The 6,006-nt window shown below is 43.4% G+C and overlaps 1 long non-coding RNA gene across 1 annotated transcript; it reads right to left on the bottom strand.

The window, feature by feature from the left end:
* Positions 1–1,967: 1,967 nt before the first annotated feature.
* On the bottom strand, positions 1,968–5,772 carry LOC116794459. Its single transcript, XR_004359807.1, has 3 exons — positions 5,622–5,772; positions 5,279–5,405; positions 1,968–2,471 (listed from the first exon to the last, which is right to left on the bottom strand). It is a non-coding gene; the product is annotated as an uncharacterized LOC116794459 (long non-coding RNA).
* Between the last annotated feature and the right edge of the window lie 234 nt (positions 5,773–6,006).

Below are 6,006 nucleotides of genomic sequence, written 5' to 3'. Positions count from 1 at the left end.
GCAATCACTACCTAACTAGGATTTTATGAAAATACCTCCTGAGGAGGCATTAGGACTGTAGAGCTGTAGCACTCTGTATTTATCCACATCCTTTTGTTATTTTAAAAGATATATTGGAGAAATCCTCAGGATGCCACTGTCTGTCCGTCCCCCCCCCCCCCCCTCCGTGTGATGGTTGAGGAGTTCAGTGCAGGAGCAGCAGATAATCAGCACAGGGAATTCCTAAAGCACTGCTGGATAAAGCTGGACAAATGTTGCTTTAGTAATCAAGTGGTCTTTTTAGGTTGACTACGTTTGTGGTTTTTTTTATTATACCATAGAAACTTTCAAAATATTTTTCTCTGAATCTGATCCCTTTCTTAAATCCATCAGTTTGTGATTTGTGCATTGCACTTTGTAGGCTTAGAACCTCTGGCAAATACACTGTTCTGTTCTAATCCTGAGCACCGAATTACTTAAGTTGCTGAATTAATGATAAAGGGTTTAAAGTTTGTTTCTGTAAACTACACATTACCTGATTATTGTTCTACCTGAAATGAGTTGACTATTTCATACGGATACGGGCATGAATATGGAAATATTCAGTTATATTTATTTATATATGGCTATATTTGTTTATATATGGTTATATTTATATATTATATTTTTTTATACATACAGTTATATGGAAATATACAGTCAGATACTTTTATGGGCAGTAAAATCTGGTGGGACTGTTTCCCATGGAGCAAAATATCTGTAGGACCTAAAAACTAATTTTGCACCTCTGCAAAATATTTGTAGCTCAAGAAGGGAGGTGAGAATTCCCATCACTTCTAGTTGTTCACATTCCTATTTGTTTCAATCACATCTGTGCTCCCCTCTGTTCTCTGCAATAAAATGTAGTGGGTTTTTTTTATATAAATCTAAAATTACTGTGTGGTATCACCTGAACTGGCTCTGATCATACTTAGGCACTGATTTCACACAGTGGAAGTGTGTTTTCTGGACTCTGGTGACAGAGGTCAAATCCAGAGCATTGGCAGGATTGTCTGATGCCTTGGGTGGACTTCCCAGTGCTGGAGTTGCAGTGACTTGTAGCTCAGCAACGAGCCCAGGAAACTTCTGCAGACATTTTCAGCTGTAGTTTAATGGTCATAACCATGGGCTAGAACAGGGACACAAGTGTTAATTTTTACATTCATCTGACACTGTTGAAAATGGTTTATTATGTAATTAAGGATCAATAATGCCACACAGAAATAACTATCCCAGCATTGACACCCATGAGCCAGGGGAGCTCTCCCTGGTGCTCTGGGCTCTGTCAGATAAGTGTTCATCTCATCTCAGGCATCAGCTGAGTGCTGGGGGAGTCAGAAATTACCTCCCCTCTGCTGGGCTCCAAAGCTCTTCTCTCTTGTTCTCATTGACTGGGGCGAGGAGGAAGTTTGGGCATCACTGCAGGGGGACAGAGGGGAAGGGAACACAGGCAGGGAGTTCAGCCTGCAGGCTGGGGGGATTAAATGAGAGTCACCTGGAAGCCCAACCTGCAATAATCAGAAAGGAACCCCTGAACTGTTCACTCATAGCTGCTCTATGTGCTTGCATACTTGGAGACTGAAGGCAGCTGCTCCAATGTGCTTTTTGCTTTATCATTTTCCTCTATACCCAACTCTTTTACCACATGCAGAAAAAGGAAATCCCTGAAGTGCTTTTCCTAAAAGAAGGCCAGTCAGAACAGATCACAATTGTAGTGCAAATAGTGTTTATTTAATTTGATTTTCATGTACCCTTCATTGTCTACTGTCTTTTCCATTCTCATTTCCATCTGGAAGGCTGGGAAGGCAGCTGGCTTCCCAGCAGACACCAACTCCCCAATTAGGGAGCTGGCATGCAACTCTGCTGCCCTGTTTGGGAGCCTGTCTGCCTTGCTGGCCCTCGTGGCACACTTGCCCACTCAATCCATTGGCACTGGGAGCCTGGCCCTGGGTCAGGAATGGGAAAGGTTCCGCTGGCTCTGGAACAGCAAGAACACTGTGTGTGAGCAGGCAATAGAAAACACAGGGATTACAGGGATTTAAAGGCAGTTTGCTGGGTTATCAGTGCTCTTCCCTTGCCCCTGAGCTAAATGTGTTGGGTGTTCCTTGGGGTGTCTCATCAGGGTGGCACAAGGATGTTCTGCTTGTGCTGCTGCCTGTAAATCAGAACGTGCTCCTGTTCCCCACAAACCCTTCTGGGGGATGTTTCATGGGCCTGTAACCTCTGAGCAGCTCTAATCTCTGAGGCTATTTTCAGTCCCTCAGTTCTTCAGTTCAGTTTGTCCCCTCTTCTCTTCTGCTTTAGGTTCACAAAACTCAAATACTGTGGACTTCAGGTGTTGCCAAAGATTTTTCTGATGTTCAAAGCCCCTTCAAAGCTTTCCTGCATTTTCTTTGCTATTCTGAGAACCAGCAGAGCATGATCCTTAGCTGCTTGTCCTGATGTTGGCTTGCCTACAGATTAGAGAATTATAGAGTCACTGTTCTAATTTAGGGGAGCTGGATGATTGGAAATCTAGATGAGGGAAAACAGAAGGCAAGCAATAAGCAATAAACTTATATAACATAGACACACCTGGAGTGTGAGTGTATTATATAACACAGTTTCTCTCAGGCCAAAAAATTTCACAGAAATTACTTGAAGAGAGATTATTTTAGAACTGATAATTGTGATTCTTGCTGAAATTCCTGGGTCAGCAGTTTTATTTCTCTTTTCTAGTAGCCTTTCCTTTTCCCCTTCCACTTTCCTGTAGCATTGCAGAGCTGCCCAGCACTCTGGCAAAGACACCACAATCAGTTTTTTGGGACCTTACAGGCTTACAGCCACATCCATCCCCCCAAAATACTGCACATAACTTGGGATCTCCAAGCTGCCACCAGCCATGATTTGTTATCAAACCAACTGAGATTCCACCAGTGCCCCAACAAGAGGATGCTCCACACTCCCTCACAGAGTGAGCATTTCCTGAGCCCTGGTAATGAATCAGGATGGACCTTTCCAGGTTAGTGTTATGAAAATTTAAGCTTTTTGGTTTTACCATATTTTTCACTGAGTTTTGTTTGTTTTTTTTTCAGAAGGTCTAAAGATAAAAGGTTCAGAAGGCAAAATTCAATTACATTTAGGAGGCTCATGCTTTTGTCTCTTAGTAAATCCAAACCCAAGTATAGATTTCACTTTTCCACCTTCACTTTCTGGATTCATACAACAGTTATCTAAAGAGAACACAACATTTTGTACACATCAGTTACTGACACAGGTTATTTTTATCTTTTGCTTTCTCCAGCAAACAAGCCTTGTTATCTTCCTTGTACAGAGAGCAGCTCCAGGCAGGGGAAAGGGCCACCCTGGAAAACTCAGCAGGTGCCAAAGTGCATCTCAGAGCTGCCCTAAAACCAGAGAGCACCTGAACCAGGCAGGAACAACAGAGCCCACCCTTCAGTTGTGCCTTTACTCCCTCACCCCCATCCTTCAGCCTCTCCACTTCCCCACAACAGCAACATCTGGGGTGTTTGTGTTCTAGGGAAGGGGCAATGGGAAAAGGGGAGATAATAGGCTGATTCTAGAACTAAATTCTAATTAATCTGAACACAAAGATTGTTATGTCATCAAGCCCAGCTCCAACTTAGGCAGCATGTGGGGGTTTTCTGTTAGAGCACAGGTCCTCCTGTGAGCTGTTTAGTTTTCAGAACATCCCATATGGTTCTTAGTTTTTGATTCTGCAGACATAATCTGCAGCTTAAGAAAACAAATATTTCATTTCATCGTAGTGAATAAATCCAGAATCAATTTCTGTGGTTATTGCATCTCTTCTGGAAAGTGTAATAAAATCTAATAGATCAAGAAAAATTCCAATTATCATACACTGGATGACAATTTTTACCAACTCCTTTGTCTGCCCTTCCTGGAGCAGAGGTCACCAGCCACAGGCCAATGTGCTTTAATAATCTTGGCCAGAATCCGCTTTTCTTCCCCTTCATGCTTGAGGAAGGGCTGGAGGTGCTTTGCCACCTCCTCCAGGCAGATCCTCTGTGTGTGGGGTTGGAATCTCAGCCTGGGGAAGGTTCTGGCTCTGCTGCATCCTCAGCCTTTGATTTGCATCTGCCCAGCAAAGAGCACTCCAGGTGTTGCTTGACTTCAGGTTTTGCTCCAGGATTTTCTCACTGTCCTGTTGCTATTTGAAGGTGTTGGCCAGGTTCCAGGCACTAATTACATTCTGTTGGGCTCATTTTCCTGCCGTTCCCCTGCAGATGTTGTTTGTCACTCCTCGCAGGAGTGCAGAGTGGAACTGCTCTGAACTTCCAGTGCCAGCTGAGAGTTTCCTCACAGGCCCTGCAGAAGTGGAAAAGGGTGCAGTTCATACTGAACAGTTCTGGGGTGACAAACCCACCCCTGAACTGGGACTGTGCCTGTTTGACAAACTGAGACACAGAGGAGCTTGAAAAACATTCAGATTGCATGACAATGCCAGTGGATTAACTGGCACAAAAGTCTTTTTCTGACCCAGCACCAATATTATACATCAGAATTCACTTCAGTGATCACAGATATGAGATCTTAAAAATAGGACTTCTCCAATAGTTATTAATACCTGCTGTTCACAGAGCCTTTGAAAAAAAAACTGATACAACCAAGAGAGTTAGTGGAAGTGTTGCAGAATCCTGTAAAAAAAAATAATTAACTATGTAAAAGTGGATTGGAAATTATTTTCTTGTTGTAATGATCATGTCTTGAAAATTTAGAAAGGTAGGAAATCTTCTAAGATTTTTTTTTTTCCCCACTACACATAGTTTGCTTCCATCTCTTAAAGGTGTTCTTCAGTAATATCTTGCCAATGTTTAGTTCTAGTACAGGAGAAAAGTGCCCAGTACATGAAGTGTGATGCTCTTTTGCTGTACCTTCTGCCAGAGCCAATATCTCAGAAGGAAATGGAGCCTTTAAAGGCTTTACAGAACCAGCCTTGTGGTTCTTACTTATGTAAGTACTTGGGCAGACATTGTGATATAACTGCTGAGCCTCCCAAGGCATGGCTGTTCTGCTGAGATGATATTGCATTACATTGTGTCGTGGAATGTTTCTAAATAATAAAAGCAATATAATTTTCTGGCCTCCTCTTGGCTCTGGGGCTGCTCTGTGGAGTATTCATTAGCATGTGAGAGCAGAGCCTGGCTGCTGGCTCAGGCTCCTCTGCTCCACTGATTTAAACCAGACTGGATAGATCTGCAATTCAATGAAGAACTTGCATAAAATTAAATCCCTCTACCTTATTATTTTTCTCCTGCATCTCAAAGCCCTTGTGAGAAATGCTTTAATTAAAGAAGCATCACCACGGCTTTAGTTTCAGTCACATTGGTTCAAACTTTAGAATTGACATGATGCTCTTCCCTGCTCTGTGGAGAGAAAGAAATAAAGTGTTGAGAGGGAGACAAGGAGAAAATATTCTCTCCCTGTGTCAGAAGACAGATCTTGTTACAAGTTTTCCTTTGTACTTTTGCTCCTGAACATCCATTCCCACCCAGCCCAGTCCCCGTTATTGGGAACAGCTGCTTTGGGAGGGTGGGATGAGGGGGGTGTTTGCCCCTGTTGGGTCAGAACCTCTCACACACCTTTCTCTGCCTTTTACACTGGAACTGGAGTGGTGCCCATTTTTGTTTTCTGTATCCTGAGAAAAATTCCTGGTTTGTGTGACTGCTCCAATTTAACTTTTGTTAAACAGATTTACCCCTCCCTGAGTCAGCACAGTCCTCCTGCATCCCACAGTTCCCTCTCTGTGACACAGAGCACAGCTGAATTCTGCCCTGGAATAGCATCAGTGTTCTGACTGATCCTACAGAACCCACCAAAGCCAGGAGTTGGGTTAAAATCAGCTGTTCAACCTTTAACTCGTGCCAGGATGGAGAGGGGATGCTCTGAAGTCGAGACTTCAGAGCAGAGAGATCAGAGGGTTCACAGGGGTCTCTCAGACTCAGCCCCTGTTCCAGCCCAGCCCTT

Source organism: Chiroxiphia lanceolata, chromosome 15 (assembly GCF_009829145.1).
Source record: "Chiroxiphia lanceolata isolate bChiLan1 chromosome 15, bChiLan1.pri, whole genome shotgun sequence".
Classification (NCBI taxonomy): Eukaryota; Metazoa; Chordata; class Aves; order Passeriformes; family Pipridae; genus Chiroxiphia; species Chiroxiphia lanceolata.
This window is presented reverse-complemented; position numbering and strand designations above follow the sequence as displayed.